This window comes from Mustela nivalis, assembly GCF_964662115.1.
Source record: "Mustela nivalis genome assembly, chromosome: 9".
NCBI lineage: Eukaryota > Metazoa > Chordata > Mammalia > Carnivora > Mustelidae > Mustela > Mustela nivalis.
Genome location: NC_139028.1, coordinates 50,645,088 through 50,665,771, shown reverse-complemented (window position 1 = coordinate 50,665,771; position 20,684 = coordinate 50,645,088). Strand labels below are relative to the sequence as shown.

Here is a 20,684-nt window from a genome sequence, read left to right as displayed (position 1 = left end):
AACAAAGAGAAAGAGTCAAAAAAGTAAACTTTTAAATATAGAGAACAAATTGGTGGTTACTAGAGTAGAGGTGGAAGGGAGGATGGATGAAATACATGAAGGACATTATGAGTACACTGATCTTGATGAGCACTGAATAATGTATAAAATTGTTGCTTCAGTACATTGTGCACATGAAATGAATTTTATGCTATATATTAATTATACTGGAATTAAAGTATAAAATTAGCAAAGAATATCTTGAAATTTGGGATTGTGATACTTCCAGCTTTGTTATTTCTCAAGATTGCTTTGGCTATTCATGGCCTTTTGTGGTTTCATACAGATTTTAGGATTATTCTAGTTCTGTGAAGAATGCTGTTGGTATTTTGATAAGGATTAAGTTGAGTCTGTAGATTGCTTTAGGTAGGCTGGCCATTTTAACAGTACTAATTCTACTCTATGACCATGGAATATCTTTCTATTTGTGTATTCAGTTTCTTTCTTCAGTATTTCATAGTTTTAGAGTACAGATCTTTCACCTTTTGGTCAAGTTTATTTTTAGGTATTTTATTCTTTTTGGTACAATTATAAATGGAATTGTTTTCTTAATTTCTCTTTCTATTCCCTCATTATTAATATATAGAAATGCAATAGATTTCTGTATATTAATTTTGTATTGTACAACTTAACTGAATCCATTCTAATAGTTTTTTTGGTGGATTTTTTAGGGTTTTCTGTGTATAGTATCGTGTTATCAACAGATAGTGAAAATTTTACTTCTTCCTTACCAATTTGGTTGCCTTTTATAACTTTTCTTTTCTGATTGCTATGGCCAGGAGTCCAGTGCCCTTTTTAAATTAACTTTTTATTGTTTTCTTTTATCGTAATTAAAAAGAATAAAAATTCAAACAGTGAGAAGAGAATAAAATGGTTTCTGTCATCCAAATTCTTAACTACTCTCAATGGTCTCTTGTGTCTTCTTTCAGAAAATGTGTGTGTGTGTGTGTATGTGTTTACTTTCACAGAAAAAAATACACAGGTTCCAAACATACTGTTCTAGATTGTAATTGATTTTCTTTCCAAGTAAAAACTTATCTTGAAGATTTTACCATGTCATATAGGTCTATCTGCTATGTTTTGGTTTTTGTCAATGACATAGTAGTTAGTATGTTATATTCCTAATGAGTGGAAGTAGTATAGCTCATTTAATTAGTCTTCTGTTAATGGACATAAACCTTATTTTTCCCTTTGTTTTGAAAAACAATGCAGCAGTCATTTATCTGTGCACATTCTTTTTTCCATATGCATAAATTTATAAGATGTGTTTTTTTATAATATGTATTTTTAGAAGTTGAATTTTTAGGTGAAAAGGTGTGTGTAGTAAAATTTTGATAATCTCAAAAAGAGGCCCTCCAAAGAGAATGAACAAATTTATATGGCCACTAACTATGTATTTATAATTATCTCCCCGTATACTTACCAACACTCTGATAATCTAATTTTTTACCCAGAGTAAGTTTTTCATTAACACTATTCAGTTCATCCTCTATTAATCATATATTTTTTTTTGCCTGTAGAAATTACTTGATTTGACAAACGTTTAGTCTCGTAAAACTTTATTGTGTGTGAAGTATAATGTTAGATGTTTGGAGAAGTCAGAATTCATTAGATACCGTCTCTGCTCCTGATCAGATGCTAACACTATTGCGGGAGGCAGACACATTTTGGCCTCAGATTACCTTTCCTACTTTATCTATTTGTAATAACTTTTGTGAGCACCGTGGGACTGAAAATGAGCAAGTTTCATGAATATTTTAAGTGAATACTAGAAGTTTCATGAATATGTTAAGTAGGCGTGAGAATTGTCATGAATATATTAAATAGAAGAATGATCAGCATGGACAGTGCAGCCATAGCTCGCTAACCTCTATCTCTTGCATGCTCATTTGCTACCTTTGCATTTTTTCACATTATGAGCTAGTACAAGGAGATCTGATTGGGGATTTATGACTTACCATGTTTCTTTCATGCTTCTTGCAGGTTACCTGACTCCCTATCCTAAGTGTCTATAACTAGATTAAAACACTTCTGCATCACTCTGAAAAAGAGCTCTCTTCTGGGAAACAGTGATGTTTTAATGAGCAGCAGTATGTCAAGATCTGGACAACAGGTAAAGGATAAACATAAATGAGGCTTCTGGAAGCAAATGGATGGCAGAAGTGGGGAGAGGAGATGAGAGTTGGGGAAAAACAATAATGATAATAGCAAAATGCAAGAATGAAGACTAATATTGGTGACATTTAAGTTTTTATAAGCCTTATGTTAGGTTTTTAATTTTTGCCATTAATTTAGGCTGAATGTGCCCATGACGTATTCCTTATCAGACACACACTCCTTATTAAATACTTCACAGTAATTAAGTGCTCTGGCGTCCTCTTTGCCCTAGTCTTGGCCCCTGGGTGATGTGATGACAGCCAAGTCAACTGTTCTGTGCAAATAACTGGATACCCCATAGGTGAGGAAAGAGAAAAATGATTTTTTTTCTTTTGGCACACAAAGGAGAGGGAGGCAGCTGTCTTCCCTCTCTCCTGAAAGATTTCCTCCTGACTGGAGTCCATTCATGTGCAAATAAAATCACTCCAGATACTTAATAGTCCCTTGTCTCTAGGGTTTGTGACAAATGGTATCCCAAGGTTGGGGGTTTATTACTTCTTGAAATGGGAATACCTCAGTAGATAATGCTCTCTTCAAGCACCTTCTGACCTAACCCAGTAACTTACCTTGGGACTTAACCTCTTGACTTTTGGGTCGATTTTAAACTACAGACCTAGACATATTTCAAGGAGAAGTTAAAGTAAGCTTTCCCTCACTTTAGAGCATATACATTTTTGTAGCTCAGGAGGATGAAGCTTTTTCCAGGATCATAGATAAATTCTGGGAAGTTTTATCTCTCCACAGCTTGACTAGTTGTATCCTGGCATGCATTCACTTTAGTTGTCCCTTATCTTTACTGGGATGCATTGTTTTGTGAACAGGTAGGGATTGGGGTCCACAAGCTCATCTAAACTTAACAGTAATTCATCCATCCATCCATCCATCCATCCTTTCTTTCTTTTTTTTTTTTTTATTTTCTTTCCCTTTCTTTCTTATAATGTTCTGTTAGTCACCATATAGTGCGTCATTAGTTTTTGATGTAGTGTTCCAAGATTAATTGTTTGCATACAACACTCAGTGCTCCCTGCAATACGTGCCCTCCTTAATACCCATCACTGGGCCAACACATCCTCCCACACCCCTCCCCTCTAAAACCTTTAGTTTGTTTCTTGGAGCCATAGTCTCTCATGGTTTGTCTCCCTCTCCTGATTTCCCCCCTCTTCATTTTTTTCTTCCTTCTCCTAATATCCTAGATGCTATTCCTTATGTTCTATAAGCAAGTGCAAACATATAACTGGCTTTCTCTTCTTGACTTATTTCACTCAGCATAATCTCTTCCAGTCCCATCCATGTTGATGCAAAACCTGGCTATTCATCCTTTCTGATGGCTGGTGTATATGGACCACATCTTCTTTATTATTCATCTGTGAATAATAAGTGAAGGCCACTTTTGCTCTTTCCACAGTTTGGCTATTGTGGCCATTGCTCCTATGAACAGTGGGATGCATATGGTCCTTCTTTTCACTACATCTGTATCTTTGGGATAAATACCCAATAGTGCAATTGCTAGGTCATAAGGAAACTCTATTTTTAATTTTTTGAGGAACCTCCACACTGTTTTCCAAAGTGGCTACAGCAACTTGCATTTCCACCAACAGTGCAAGAGGGTTCCCCTTTCTCCATATCCTCTCCAACATTTGATGTTTCTTATCTTGTTAATTTTGGCCATTCTAACTGGTATAAGGTATCTCAGTGAGGTTTTGATTTGAATTTCTCTGATGCCTAATGATGAGCATTTTTTCATGTGTATGCTAGCCATTTGTATGTCTTCTTTGGAGAAAAGTCTGTTCATGTCTTCTCCCCATTTTTTGACTTATTTGTTTTTTGGGTGCTGCATTCAAGAAGTTCTTTGTAGATCGTGGCTATTAGCCCTTTGTAGTGTCATTTGGAAAAATCTTCTTCCATTCCACGGGTTGCCTCTTTGTTTTGTTGACTGTTTCCTTTGCTGTGCAGAAGCTTTTATCTTGATGGAGTCCCAAAAGCTCATTTTTGCTTTTGTTTCCTTTGCCTTTGGAGACCTGTCTGAAAAGAGGTAGCTATAGCTGACATCCAAGAGGTTACTGCCTATATTCCCTCTAGGATTTTGATGGATTCCTTTCTCACATTGAGATCTTTCATTCATTTTGAGTTTATCTTTGTGTATGGTGTAAGAGAATGGTCAACTTTCCGTCTTCTGTATATAGCTGTCCATTTTCCCCAGCACCATTTATTGAAGAGACTGTCTTTTTTCCACTGGATATTTTTTCCTGCTTTGTCAAAAACTATTTGATCGTAGAGTTGAGGGTCCATATCTGGGTTCTTTACTCTGTTTCATTGGTCTATGTGTCTGTTTTCATGCCAGTACCATACTGTCTTGGTGACCACAGCTTTGTAATATAGCTTGAAATCAGGCAATGTGATGCCCCCAGCTTTGTTTGTTTGTTTGTTTCAGCATTTCCTTAGGGATTCCGGGCCTTTTCTGGTTCCATACAAATTTTGGAATTGTTTGTTCCAGCACTTTCACAAATGCTGATGGTATTTTGATGGAGATGCTGTTGAAAGTATAAGATTACCCTGGGTAGCACAGAAATTTTAACAATGTTTATTTTTCTGATCCATGAGCATGGAATGTTTTCCCATCTTTTTTGTGTCTCCTTCTGTTTCTTTCATGAGTGTTTTGTAGTTCCTAGAGTATAGATCCTTTACTTCTTTGGTTAGGTTTATCTTAGGGTTTTTGGTCCTATTGTGAATGGAATTGATTCTCTAATTTCTCTTTCTACAGTTATATTGTTAGTGTATAAGAAAGCAACTGATTTCTGTGCATTGATTTTGTATCCTGCCACATTACTGAATTGCTGTATGAGTCCTAGTAATTTGGGGATGGCGTCTTTGGGTTTTCCACATAAAATATCATGTCATCTGTGAAGAGAGAAAGTTTGACTAGTTTGCCGATTTGAATATCTTTTATTTCTTTTTGTTGTCTGATTATTGTTGCTAGAACTTCTAGTACTATATTGAACAATAGTGGTGAGAGTGGTCATCCTTGTCATGATCCTGAACTTAAGGGAAAGGCTCTCAACTTTTCCCCATTGAGAAAAATACTCACTGTGGGTTTTTCATAGATAGATTTTATGAAATTGAGGAATGTTTTCTTTATCTATAATCTGAAGAGTTGTAATCAGGAAAGAATGCTGTATTTTGTCAAATGCTTTTTCTGCATCAGTTGAGAAGACCATGTGGTTCTTCTCTCTCTTATTAATTTGTTCCTTCGTATTGATTAATTTGTGAATGTTGAACTGCTCTTACATCTCAGGGATAAATCCCACCTGGTTGTGGTAGATAATCTTTTTGATATACCATTGGCTCTTATTAGCTAATACCTTGTTGAGAATCTTAGCATCCATGTTCATCCGGGATATTGGTCTGAAATTCTTCTTTTTGATGGGGTCTTTGGCTGGATTTGGGATCAAGGTAATGCTAGCCTCATAGAGTCTGGAAGTTTTCCTTCTGTTTCTGTTTTTTGAAACAGCTTAAGAAGAATAGGTATTATTTCTTCTTTGAATGTTTGGTAGAATTCCCCAGGGAATCTGTCAGGTCCTGGACTCTTGTTTTTTGGGAGGTTTTTGATCGCTGCTTCAGTCTCATTACTAGTTATTGGTCTAGTCAGGTTGTCAGTTTCTTCCTGTTTCAGACTGGGAAGTTTATAAGTTTCCAGGAATGCATCCATTTCTTCTAGGTTGCTTAACTTACTGCCATATAGTTGCTGATAATAATTTCTGATGATTGTTTCTGTTTCCTTGGTGTTAGTTATGATCTCTCCCCTTTCATTTATAATTTTATTAATTTGAGTCCTTTCTCTTTTTTTTTGATAAGTCTGGCCATTGATTTATCAATCTTACTTATTCTTTCAAAGAAACCAGCTTCTAGTTTCGTTGATGTGTTCTACTGTATTTCTGGTTTCTAACTATTGATCTCTGCTCTAATCTTAATAATGTCCCTTCTTGTGCATGGGGTTGGCTTAATTCGTTGTTGATTCTTCAGTTTTTTTTTTTTAATATTTTATTTATTTATTCGACAGAGATCACAAGTAGGCAAGTAGGCAGAGAGGCAGGCAGAGAGAGAGAGAGAAGCAGGCTCCCCACTGAGCAGAGAGCCCGATGTGGGGCTCAATCCCAGGACCTTGGGATCATGACCTGAGCTGAAGGCAGAGGTTTTAACCCACTGAGCCACCCAGGTGCCCCAATTCTCTAGTTCTTTAAGGTGTAAACGTAGTTTATGTATTCAGAATTTTTCTATTTTTTTTTCAGTGAGGCTTGGATGGCTATGTATTTTCCCCTTAGGAATGCCTTTGCCCTATCCCATAGGTTTTGGACTGATGTGTTTTTGTTCTCGAGATGAATGATCTGGTCCAGTGTGTCATTCATAATTCTTGTTTCTTTGTTGATTTTCTTTTAGATGATCTGTCTGTTGCTGAGAGCAGCATGTTATGGTCCCCTACAAGTAAAGTATTCTTATCAATATGTCTCTTTACTTTGGTTAACAGTTGTCTTATGTAGTAGGCTGTTCCCATGTTGGGGACATAGATATCTACAATTGTTAGATCTTCTTGTTGGATAGACCCTTTAAGAATGATATAGTGTCCTTCTGTATCTCTAACTACAGTCTTTATCTTAAAATCTAATTTGTCTGATATGAGAATTGATACCCCAGCTTCCTTTTGCGGCCTGTTTGCATGAAAGATGGTCTCTATCCCTTCACTTTCAGTCTGGGTATATCTTCAGATTCAAAATGAGTTTCTTGTAGACAGCATAAGGATAGGTCCTGTCTTTTTATCCAGTCTGCAACCCTGTGCCATTTTATGGGAGCATTTAGGCCATTTACATTGAAAGTGATTATTGAAAGATATGATTGTATTGTCATCATGTTGCTTGCGAGTCCTTGAGTCTGTGGATTGTCTCTATATTTCTATTCTATATCACTCTTGGGGTCTTTGTTCTTTTATAGAACCCCGCCTTGTATTTTTTGCAGGGCTGGCTTAGTGGTCACATATTCTTTCAGTTTTTGCCGGTCATGGAAGCTCTTTATTTCTCCATCCATTCTAAACGACAGCCTTGACAGATAAAAAGTATTCTTGGGTGCATGTTTTTCTCATTTAGTATCATGAATATGTCTTGCTAGCCCTTTTTGGCTTGCCAGGTTTCTGTGGACAGGCCTGGTGTTATTCTGATAGTCCACCCTCTGTACATAAGGAATTTCTTCCACCTAGCTGCTCTTAAGATCTTTTCCCTGGTTTTAAGATTCATGAGTTAGCAGAAGTCACTGTATTCAGTCCTGTGTCTCAGAGATTGCAGTCTGTTCTCCAGAAAGCCCTCGCTTATTACATGCCTGGGGGACAGTCTGCTCTTCTTGATCTTAGAGGGTATTCTCTCTCCCTATAGGACACAAATGCTTGTTTCATTCCTCAGATTAGGGAAGTTCTCAGCTAGGCTTTGCTGAAATATATCTTCCAGTCCTCTCTCTTTCCACCTTTTCAGTGATCCCAATAATTCTGACTTTGGAATTTCATAGCATCATTTATTTCTCTAAATCTGTTTTCATGGATTCTAAGCTGTTTGTTCCAGGCCTTTTCCTGATTCTTCTTTTCTATTAGTTTGTCTTCTAGATCATTAATTTGTTCTTCTGCCTTGTTTACTCTAGCTGTTAGAGTATCTAGATTAGATTGGATATCATTTATTCCATCTTTAAATTATGCCAGGTCAGCTCTCACTTCTGCCCTTAGAAAATCCATGTTGCCATTAATGGTTTTCTCCAACCTAGCTATTGTGTGCATAACTGTTACCTGAAGTTTATTTCTGACATCTTGCTTATGTCCATATCCATTAGTTCTGTGGCAGAGGTCACAGTCTCTGAAAGAGATTAAATTAAATTAATTAAGTTAATAAAATAAAATAAAATTTAAGTTAATATAAAATTAAGTTTAATTTAATTTTAAATTAAATTAAGTTTAATTTTAAATTAAATTAAGTCTCTGAATTTTTCCTGTGTTGGAAGTTCCTCCTTCTAGTCATTTTAGTAAGAGATGGTTGAGGGAATGTACAGAGTCCAAACTATTGATCACAACCCAAGCAAGATGCACCTGTTTTATAGGGACCTTAGTGTTATTGGCCTCTTGAGCTTTCAGCCTGTCTTCTGCGGGGGAGTGGCCTTCCATGCTGTTACTCAGGCAACCCTATTTGGGCACAATTGCCCTAACCCCTGTGGCGGGGGAATGGGTTCAGTGAAAACCAGTTTTGGGGTTTTTTTTTCCTCTGGCAGCTTTACCTGACAGCTTTCTGTGTCTCTTCTGAGAGTCAGAGCAGAAGTGACTGTATTCAGTCCTGTGTCTCAGAACAGAGAGATTGCAGTCTGTTCTCCAGAAAGCCCTCCAGATCACACAGACTCTGTTTTTGTCTGTGTTGCTAAAAACTGGGTTGTGTGTCCCACAGCAGTGCTCCCAGCCCTTGCTTCCAGGTCTGACATGTCTCTGTCCTTTGTGCTTCTAAAACTGCCAGCCATTGGCTTGCATGTATGCCCCCGAAGCTCCAGGTTTCAGTCTGGGGGCTTCCCTAAAGTCCTTTCCTTGCTGTTTGTTACCGGTCTGTGAGTCTGTTCCCCGTCCCCAACATGGGAGCTTTTGTGCTTCTGTATTATTTCACCTTCCTGGCACCAGTGCTTATGATGACTCCCTCCCCCTTCCATTTATCTTGTAGCTCCCTGCTTCATACCTCAAAACCGGCCATTGGAGATATTCTGTTGGCATAGATCCTGATATATCTTCTTACACCTCAGGCTGATTTTGTGGGTGTTCAGAGTGGTCTGGTAGATATTCAGCTCAATTCAGAGGACCTGTTGAAATAGGGTCCCCTATTCCTCTGCCATCTTGGACCCCTCCTTAACAGCAGGTTATCACAGTCATTGTATATGCCTGGGAGTAAAGGAAGGGTGTTTTGTTTTTGGAGGGATTTTGGAGTGTTTTGTAGAGGAGCTGGCTCTTAAAAATGGGCATGAATTGTCAAACAGAAGGGGTTGGAAAATTTTCAACCTGGAGCAGTGCTTCTCAGAAATTCTGATAGAAGACTTCAGATAGCAAAAGGGGGTGGCCACAAACCTTGGGGGGCTGGCTTTTGGAGGGGTGTCTGTGCTGCCACCCCCATCACCAGTTGTGGTCGTAGAGGGGGGATAGTTAGAGATTTCTCACTGCCTTGAAGTTTCATTTGAATTTTGCATCCAAGTTAAAAAAAAAATAAAGTTTCACTCTCAAATCTTGGTGATCAAAGTTAAGTTCTTCCCTGGTTTCTCTTCCTTTTGCATATCCTCAAGGAAGAATAGTTCCTCAGTTTAAAAATCTGGGTCATCACAAACCGAGACATGGAGATAGGACTTAAGGGGAAGGACAGAGAAATGTGAATTGGTTGTTGAGTTGAGATGGGGAAGGCACATGGTGGAAAATGGTGGACCAGGCAGCACATGGTGTAGGTCCTTGAATGCTATGTCAAGAATTTTGCTTTACAGCTGATGAAAATGTGCTAATAGTTTTGGCAAGGGAAATGCGGAATCACTTCAGTTGCAGGGGGCAGACGGTGACTTAGAGGCAAAAAATTCCCTAAAAAGCTACTGAGGGTGGGAGAACTGTGGGCCTGTATTGGGACCTTGATTGTGGGAGATAAAAGGAGGTTCAGATCTGAGTTGACTGGTAGATAGAACCCATGCTGGCTATAAGAGTGTAGAGTGAAATAAGTAGAAGATAATGCCAAGGTTTGGACCCAGAACAATGGAGAGGATGATCAGTCGTCTCAGACTATTTTTCCCTTGATGTTTTTTGCTTTGTTTTTTTAAATCCCTCAACCCCCACATTGATGTTCAAAGATAGCAAGTAGTATCAGATTATACCTACATTTTTTATTCCTAAGTTTACCAGAAAGATCTTAAAATATTATAAAGGTAGGTATAAAAAATTAGTATTCTTCCCATCTCTCTCAGAAATTACTTTGTGGCTTCAAAACCTGTAAAACAAAATTTCCTTAGTAGGTAGTAAAAATATCTATTAATTCTAATGGAGTATTGTATCTATTTTCACTGGACACAATTGCAAAATAATGCCCATTGTAGTAAAATTCAAGTTGAAATATCCAACTCAAGAATCCCCCACTCCCCATCAATAAACCCACTCTTGCTAGGTTAAGACTGTTCATAATAGTTTGGTGCTTATCTCTGTTAATATTTTTATGGATATTTAGTCATATATACATGATATACAGATATATACTGTATGTATATGGTATATACTAAATGTACCATATATAGTAATGTTTGTAGTTTTTTTAAAAAACGAAACATAGATATTTTATGTTTTTTTTTTTTATTGCTTATGTATTATCCCATTGTACAGGTATACCATAATATAATTGTCCCCTTTTTGATAAACATTTAGGTTACTGACAAGTCTCCTTTTAAAATAAGCATCACTACTGGGATGTGCGTCATGGTGCAAATTATTAAGTCAGCTGGTGAGTGAAAAATGAACCCATTTCAAATTTTTATTTTGATAACCTTGCTTAACTTTTGTTGCTGAAAATACTCACATGATGATAGTATAGATGGCAAAGATAATCGCTCAGATTCTGCTAGTAAGAGTGAAAATTTAATGTATCTTTGCTGAGAAGAAATTTGGCAGTATATATCAAGGGTTTTAAAATGATTTATCTTCTTGTGTCCTGTCATTCCATTTCTCCAGATTAATTTCAAAGTAATAATTCTGTAGAAGAAGATTTGTGGATGTTTAATAGTGTTGTTTATTAATAGAAAAACATGGAAAGAAATACTAGTAATTAAGTAAATTATGGCACATTAATATGACTTAATGGTGGTTTATAGCCAATATAGCCATATTTTCAGATTTAGTTGTATAAAAAAATGCCTATGATGTACTGTCAAATGAGAAAAGCTGGTGTGATCTCTTTGAAGATTTTCTTTATATTTTCAGTTTTCTATAGGAAGCATATTATTTTTACATAAAGGATAAACCATACTATGACAATTTGTGCTGGAGCAACCACAGGTGTTATGAAGTGAAGGTCTTTATTAAAGCTAATAAGGTGTCTGAGGTATTTTCAGACAGAGGGGCATCATTTTGTTTCACTTGCTGTGGGGAGGAGGGCAGCATTGTGGGGAAGAGGGGTCTCACTCTGGATAAGAGGATGAAGGACTTAGTACAGGGTTATAGTACAAGAAGTGATGTATGCCCAGTTGAGGTTTCCTGTGAATTTTTCAGACACAAAGAACATCACTCTCTCACACTGATGGCATCCTCCCATGACTGACACAGACAGGACAAAGCCCAAATCTATCACTTTGAAAACATTTCATAGAATTGTTCTGTAGATGAAAGCGCATTTTGGAAAATTGTTCAAACCTCTAAGTTTTGAGGCTTAAAGGCCAATATGAGTGAACCTATTTTACTCTTTGAAGTTATAAGGTGAAAGAAGGCAGAAGTCTCAGATTTCTAACAGTTAACAGGTAGTGAGCAAGCACAAAATTTTATCTAGGGTTAGTCTATTTGAAACACAAATTCTCCATGTTACCCATGTCATAATTCTTGGTATTTAAAATTTTTTTTTTAACTTAAAGGAAAAAGTCTAATCTGTAGTTCAGATAAAACTTCTGGTAGTTTAACTCTGTTTCTTTGGACCATGCATTTAAGACACCTGCCATTGCTTATGGTTGCATTGTCACATAGCAGTGTTACCTTTCATGGTGGTTAAAAAGGTCTGTAAAATGAGTAGGAAACCAAAAGTATAAAGTGGATGGATGTAATAAAATAGTTTCCCAATTCTCAACTATTCACCAAGTGGTTTTGTGTGGCCTAACCTCTTTCCTCTTCCCACTTTCCAACCTCCTCTTTTCTCTCTTTCTCCTTCTTCCCCTTCTTTTTTGAAATTTGCTCCTTCCTTAGCCAAATTGTGTCATTTTAGTGGAGGCTGAAAATCCTAGCATCTCCATCCTGGGGTGTGGAACTCAGAGTCCTTTCTAAGCATCTCAAATTGCAAGTGTGCAATTCAAAATTGCTTTCTGGCCATTAGCTTGAAGGCTATAGGTCTGACATTGTTTATGGCTATATTTATAGGCTTGTAGAAAAAACCCTGCGCTGGATTTCTATTTCTTACAATCAAAGAGTTCTGACTATTTCAGTCATTATATTGAATTACCAGTCAGAATCAGATCTAGCTGTAGGTGTATGGAGTTACCGTTGGACATACCAACTTTACTTTTTAACTCTAAAGTAAATATGAGTATTTAAGGAGTAAAGCAGTGGGCACTGCAGAAGATGCCAAACTTCAGTTTCTTTGAAACCATTTAGCTGTGGGGAAGAGCTGTAGATGATTAGGACAGGGAGTTGACTTATAAATAAGAAATGAGAAGGGAGCAGCAATCTCCTTCTACAGCACAGAAGCTGTATCTTGAAAAGAAATAAAAGGAATTAATTTAGAATCCCAGGCATCCCACTTTTCATCTGCTCTCAGAAGCGGAAATGTGATTGAATACATTATATAGTGATAATACAGAATTTGCCCTTTTCAGATTTTAAGAAAGATAAGCCAAGGATAGATTTTGTACCTATCAGTTCTGCTGAAGAAAATCCTCTTTCTGTCTTATATTCTATATATCAGGGAGGGTTCCATGAAGCTGTGGGATCCCCCTTTCTTTTGCTCCATAGGCATCAGTCAGGTTTTTCTTCATCTTTCCTACCACAACAGTGTAACTGTCTAAATAGACTATTACTACCACATGGTGTTCCTTAGATTTCTGTCTTTTTAAAGCATGTGGAATATATTTGACATTAACATGTCTCACATCAAAATCTAAGTGCTATCAGTTTTAAGAGTCAATTTGTGGACAATCAAGGCCAACTGGTGACTTTATTTGTACTCAGTAGAATTCTGAATTCCTTGAATGATCATTTTCTCAATTTCTAGTTTGACAGCTTGGTCTGGTCTTCCTCTGAGCACAGCACAAGTAGTATTTGGCCAATTGATTAATCACTTGGAGTGTGAATCATGTATTGCCTCCCAGGTGTAGCTAGTATAGAATGTGGGTGGTGCAATATTTATTGATGGAAAGAATTTTTCGGATTTTACATAGAGGGGAGCACAGATAAGGTATTATGTTAGAGAAACACATCTATAATCTTGGGCTAATTCCTTAATTTATACACTGTTCCTCTGTGGGCTGGGAAGTACATTGGTTAAAAAAAAAATGATGACGGATTACACTGTCAGTACTTTTTAAAAAAAGATTGATTTTCCAGCATGGATACTTCCTGAGTGATTGCATGGAGAAAAAGCCTTTGTATAATCTAACAGTACCAATTAGACATTGGCAATCATTCAAAGCTGTGGATACCTCCTCTTCCACTATCTGCCAGTGTTTGGTGCTGGCAGAGAGAGTTATTCTGAGAAGATGGTGGTAGGTAAATAGTACTTCCTCCTATCACACCCTTGAGATGAGACAGAACAGCAGCTCTCTGTGATCTCACAGGAAACAAAATGGGTTTTAGAATAAATATTCTCCAGGTCCTGGAAGGGGACAGTGCAAGGGCCAGGAGCACTCTGGAGACCCACTAGGTCTATATCTCTCAGCAGACAAAGCAGTTATGCTTTGTGGGTCCTCTCAAGCCACCTTTGACCTTGATACGGATCAGTGATTCTCTCCTTACATGTTTAAAAATAGCTTTACTGAAGAATAATTGACATAGGGATAAGCTACATGTAAAGTATACCATTTGGTAAGCTTTGACTTAAGCGTGTACCTGTGAAGCCATCACCACAATCAAGTTAATAAAAGCTTAACTTCTTGAAGTGTCTTCATGCATTTTTGTAATTCCTCTGACTCGCTCCCCCCTGCCCTCCTCTACCTCCATCACTTGACAATGACTGATCTTTCTGTTCCTGTAAGATTAGTTTTTATTTAATAGAATTTTATATAAATGAAATCACATTGTACATAATCTTTTTTGTCTTTGTTTCACTTAGCATAATTATTTTGAGATTCATCCATATTTTAGCTTATATCAATAGTTTATTCCTTCTCATTGTTGATTTATAGCCTATTGTATGTATATACCATAGTTTGTGTATTCATTCAAATATTAATGGACATTTGGGTTGTTTCCAGTTTTTGGCTATTGCAAATAAAGATGCCATGACCTTTGTGTATAAGCCCCTGTATGGATCTATGCTTTCATTTCTTCTGCATAAATACCTAGGATTGGAAGTGTGAGTCATATGGTAGGTGATGTTTAACATTTTGAGAAACTGCCATACTATTTTTCCAAAGTGGTTGTACCATATTGTATTCCCACCAATGGTGTATGAGATTTCTAACCTTTCCATATCCTTGCCAACTCTTAAGATGAACTTTATAATTTAAGCATGCTAATAGGTGGGAAGTGGCACTAATTATAGCTTTAATTGTATTACCCTAACTCTCTTACTATAATGGTGGACTTATTTCTTTTTTCAGTTCTATTAGATTTTGCTCCATATGTTTTGCTTCATTTATTTGTTTTTTGCATGCATAATTGTATAAGGTTGTTATATCCTCTTAATGAAATTAACCTGTTTATCATTATCAAATAACATTTTTTATCTTTGACAGTATTCTTTATTTGGAAATCTCCTTTGTTTGAAAATATATAGCAGCTCCAGCTTCCCTTTGATAGTGTTAGCATCATATATTATTTACCTTTCCTTTATTTTTAGTCTAATAATGTCTTTATGTTTAAAATATGTTCCTTTTGGTAGTATATAGTTTCACCTTGCTTTTTTATCCAGTCTGACTTTAACTGCCTTTTAATCAAGGTATTTAGACCATTTAGATTTAATGTAAGTATTGATAGATTAATTATAAATCTACATTCTTTTTCTTGTTTCATCTTTTCTTTCTTTCAAATATGATTCCACTTTGTCTTTTGTTGGCTTGTTAACTGTAACTTTGTTTTATTTAGTGGTGACTTAAAGATTTACAGCATATATCTGTATTACACTTTTCAAGAAATACTCTATCAGTGTGCATATAGTGATATAGTACATATAGTGACTCTCAACCATATGTTTTTTCCCTCCTGGACTTTGTGTTATTTTATCATACATTGTACTTTAATATCTTATAAACACCATCATGGATGGCTACTATTTTTGTTTAAACCAGAGGTTGGCAAACTTTTTCTATAAAGAGCTACTTAGTCAATATTTTAGACTTTCTGTGCATGTGGTCTCTGTTGCAGTAATTCACTCTAGTTCACAGTAGCCATAGGTGATATATAAATGAATGAGAATGACTGTTTTCTAGTAGTTGTTTATTTCAAAGGTAGCAAGAAAGATTTGGTCTTTGTCTGACAACTATCACAAAATATCACAGACTGCATAGCTTATAAACGAGAAATTGGTTTCTCACAGATTTGGAGGCTGAAAGTCTGAGATTAGGATGCCACTACGGTTAGATGAAGGCCTTTTTCCAGTTTGCAGACTTCTTCTTGTAGCCTCACATGGCAGAAGGAGCAAGAAATCTTTCTGGAGCCTCTTGAGCCGAAGGCAGAGGTTTTAAACCACTGAGCCACTCATTTCGTTTATGAGGTCTCCACTCTCACGACCTAATCATTGCCAAAGATCCCACTTCCTAATACTATTACCTTTGGACAATAGGATTTCAACATGTGAATTTTGGGGCGATACAAACATCCATACCACAAAATAGTTTGCGGACAGTAATTTGTTGATTTCTGGTTTTAAATAGTCAATTATCATTATAAAAATATTACCAAATTTGGAAAAACACCAGATATCTCTCTATGTACCTGTGTATGTAGATTCTTATTTTCCTCTTGTACTATTTTCCTTCTGCCTAAAAAGTTCCTTTTACATTTCTTGTATTGCTGATCTGCTGATATTCTTTTAGATTTTGTATGTCTGAAATATTCTTAATTTTGCCTTCATTTGCAAAGGTTATTTTTCTGGGTACAGAAGTTTAATTGACAGTTATTTTCCTATTGTGTTTTAAAAATGTTACTGCACTATTTTCTCACTTGTGTTTCTAACCATGACTCTGCTGTCATTCTCATCTTTATTCCTGTTTACCTGTAATTTGTAGTGTTTTTTTCGACTCTTTTTACGATTTTCCTTTTTATTATCAGTTCTGAGCATTTTGATCATGTGCCTTGGTATAGGTTTTTTTTTTTTTAATATTCATGAACTTCTTGGCTCTGTAGATTTATGGTTTCAATCAAATATGGAGAAACTTTGGTCATTATTCTTCAAACAAGAGCTAAAAAAGCATATGAGATTGTGGGTAGTCATCACTTCTAGCTTCTGCAGAATCGTAACCACCCCCATAGTTGTGTGAATGAGAATTGCAGTGATGATAAACTTGCAACAGTAATCCTGTTCTATCTTAAGACTTAGATTCTCAAGACTATTCAATTTGGAGACACAAGGATGTCACCAATGTAAGGTTTGGGCTCAGACCCTTTTCAGACAATGCCATTTCATGGAGTATTCCCCCTGCATCAACATGGTAGTTAGTAAGGGGTTTGGGAAACCTCTGACAGGCTGGTATTCTACAGCCCTATGACACCTCCCTTGCTCTCTCTTCTGTCCATCATCAAGCTTGGATTTGAAAAATATAAAACACACATTCTTCCTGTCAAGTGCTTCCAAATCCAGTATAAGCAACGGGCTTTAAGAAGCTCAACAACAATAAACCTCCATTCATTTCATCTCAGTTAATTAGGAATCAGCCAGTAGGCTGACAAGGGTAGGCTGAAATTTACCTTGGTTTTGAAAAGGCTTTCTTCATAGACAGTAAAAATTAACTGGGTAGATAGAACATCAGGTGAATGATAGGAGAAAAAAAGGAGAAGAAGAAAGAGACACTTAATTGCTCTCATGGTAAAAATAGCCTTTCACTAGCAAATAAAAGAAATCTCCTAGCAGTAGAAAAAGCAGAAAGAGCTGGGTGTTTAGAGCCCTGAATGCTCAGTCTGTGTCTTCCCTAACTACTATGGCATGAAAGCACACTGTTTTCCTTCCTTGGACTTAGTTGGATCCTCCATAAAATCAGAAGTTGTTCTCTGTGGACTTTTATAACTTAATACAATGATAGCAATTGAGGTGCTCAATTTAAAATAAACCCTAGGTCTTCATTAAAGTGAGGCAAACATTGTAGTAGGAAGAACAATTCCTTTCCAAGATGTCTAGATAAGTCACCATAACCCTAGCATGCCAGTCTCTCTCAGTTCCTATCTGTTTCCACTTTTGCCAGTGATCTTTTCTAGAGTCCCTTCTGACCTGGTCTCTTCCCTTTTGGTGGCTCTTGGGCCCACAGGATAAAGTCCAAATTCTCTAGAAATGTACCTAAGACCTTCCACAAAATCTTTTGCCTTAGCTTTGCTTATCTGTACACAAGTCTTGAGTGCCATCCTGGTGGGTTAGGTACAGTTCCCAGAATGTTCTTCACTCCTTCAGACTTGGTATGTTTGTACACACTGTTCCCTTGTTTTGCCTGGGAACTGCTACACATCTTCTAAATTTTAGCTCAGGCAACTGTTCTGTAAATTCTCTCTGAGTCCTGCACATAGAATTGGTGACTTCTTCATCAGTGCTTTCCTTGGTTGCAGTCTTGATGCAGTATGTTCGCCTCCATGGATGGACTGTGGATTCCTTCAGCACAGGGTTTTGTCCTGTTTCATCTTTGTATTTCTGAAGTCCAGCATGGGAACACAAAAGGCCTTAGTGCATGGAGGAATGAAAACAGCATTTAGAAGTAATACAGAGGCAATTTTATAGATGTGTCATAATTTTGAAATGTCCTTCTCTGAGATTGGCTTTTCTCTGATAATCTGAATTAGTGAAGGGTACTGACATTTCTGAGGATTATCTAAGAACCATTAGTCAGGAATATTCTGTCTGGAAAATTGCATTTAAGATGAAGAAAGGGTTTAGTTAGTGGACTGAGACTACATGTTACAGAATAATCATTTTGAAAATGTCATGGGCAATTTTTTTTAATAGCACTTTTTTCAGCCCCAGTAGTAGAGCCTGGTTCATTTGTTGTTAAGCAGAATCATAGCTATGTTTCTGGCATGTCCGTTAGGAATAGTAATGAACAGTTCTAGAAACAGGTGAGCTTCCCCAGAGACTATATAATTTTGGCCTGTGAAGGCGAGGTGGTCACATAGAGGCTTAAGGCTACTTGATGTGGTTGCTGGAAAGGGAATTCATGTATAGGTGGGAGTACTTTTGGCTCAAAACATTTTTTTTTTTTTTTTTTTTGATACTCTGAACTTCCAGATTTCTAGATGAGTAAAGTATGGCTTGAGACGGTGCTCTATATCTATTCAGTGAATTCAGGGCTTCTTTTCAGTGGATGCCGATAGCACCCTCATCCCCAACTGTAGAAAAGCCTCTCCATAGACCCACAAAGGTTCCTTGGGAGAAAAGAAAATTGCCCCATTAGGAGCCATTGAATTAAAAGACTCTAGTAGTAAACCTTACCTAAGGTTTACAAAAGGCTGATTAGTCTGTAAAATTTTTATTTTTATTATTTATTATTTTTTTTCAAGATTTTATTTATTTATTTGACACAGAGAGAGATTATAAGTAGACAGAGAGGCAGGCAGAGAGAGAGAGAGAGAGGGAAGCAGGCTCCCTGCTGAGCAGAGAGCCCAATGTGAGACTCGATTCCAGGACCCTGAGATCATGACCTGAGCCGAAGGCAGCGGCTTAACCCACTGAGCCACCCAGGCGCCCCATGTAAAATTTTTATTTTTGATATTTGTTTTAGAATTAGACTCATGCATTTTCAGCATTTGCCTGTGAGGTAATAAGACACTGTGCTAGGCACTGTGGAATTGTAGAGAGCTGAAGAAGGAGCCCTATGGTCTTGTTAAAAAACTATAAATAATTCTTTTTTTTTTAAATAATTTTTTATTTTTTATAAACATATATTTTTATCCCCAGGGTACAGGTTTGTGAATCGCCAGGTTTACACACTTCACAGCACTCACCAAAGCACATACCCTCCCCAATGTCCATAACCCCACTCCCCTTCTCCCAACCCCCCTCCTCCCCAGCAACCCTCAGTTTGTTTTGTGAGATTAAGAGTCACTTATGGTTTGTCTCCCTCCCAATCCCATCTTGTTTCATTTATTCTTCTCCTACCCACTTAAGCGCCCCTGTTACATCACCACTTCCTCATATCAGGGAGATCATATGATAGTTGTCTTTCTCCGCTTGACTTATTTTGCTAAGCATGATATGCTCTAGTTCCATCCATGTTGTCGCAAATGGCAAGATTTCATTTCTTTTGATGGCTACATAGTATTCCATTGTGTATATATACCACATCTTCTTTATCCATTCATCTGTTGATGGACATCTAGGTTCTTTCCATAGTTTGGCTGTTGTGGACATTGCTGCTATAAACATTCGGGTGCACGTGCCCCTTTGGATCACTACGTTTGTATCTTTAGGGTAAATACCCAGTAGTGCAATTGCTGGGTCATAGGACAAAACCAAAAGACAACTGACAGAATGGGAGAAGATATTTACAAATGACATATCAGATAAAGGAATAGCGTCCAAAATCTATAAAGAACTTAGCAAACTCAACACCCAAAGAACAAATAATCCAATCAAGAAATGGGCAGAGGACATGAACAGACATTTCTGCAAAGAAGACATCCAGATGGCCAACAGACACATGAAAAAGTGCTCCATATCACTCGGCATCAGGGAAATACAAATCAAAACCACAATGAGGTATCACTTCACACCAGGCAGAATGGCTAAAATCAACATGTCAGGAAATGACAGATGCTGGCGAGGATGTGGAGAAAGGGGAACCCTCCTACACTGTTGGTGGGAATGCAAGCTGGTGCAACCACTCTGGAAAACAGCATGGAGGTTCCTCAAAATGTTGAAAATAAAAAACTATAAATAATTCTTGATGACGTCTTTGGACAGAAAAACAGTGTGGAGTGGGCTGATGTCTAATAGCTGTACAGATCATATAGCATTAACGAGTACAATGTAGTGGTTGTGATCACAGAGTTGGGACCATGTCTGGGTTTCCAGTACTAGCTGCAGTATGCTCCAGCTGTCCAGCTGGAGGAAGGAGAGGGCGAGACACATAACAGCCTTATGCCTTGGTCTTTTTGTCTGTAGAGCAAAAATTACAATAATGGACTATATCCAAAGTTTGTTGTGGGAACTGGGTGAGTTAATAGCTGCAAGGTGTTTAGAATTATGCCTGTTGCATAAAAAGTACTATTAACTTATTTTTAAAATCTGGAGCTCCTGGGGGGCTCAGTGAGTTAAGCATCTGCCTTGGGCTCAGGTCATGATCCCAGGGTCCTGGGATTGAGTCTACATTGGGCTCCCTACTTAGTGGGAGTTTGCTTTTCTCTTTCCCTCTGC

The 20,684-nt window shown here is 37.3% G+C and overlaps 1 long non-coding RNA gene across 1 annotated transcript in view; it reads left to right on the top strand.

The window, feature by feature from the left end:
• The first annotated feature begins 2,082 nt into the window (after window positions 1–2,082).
• Window positions 2,083–20,684, top strand: part of LOC309840484 — a 118,296-nt gene continuing 99,694 nt past the window's right edge. The window contains exons 1-2 of the long non-coding RNA XR_014298624.1: window positions 2,083–2,152; window positions 10,646–10,721. This is a non-coding gene — a long non-coding RNA (uncharacterized lncRNA). The remainder of the gene's footprint in view (window positions 2,153–10,645; window positions 10,722–20,684) is intronic.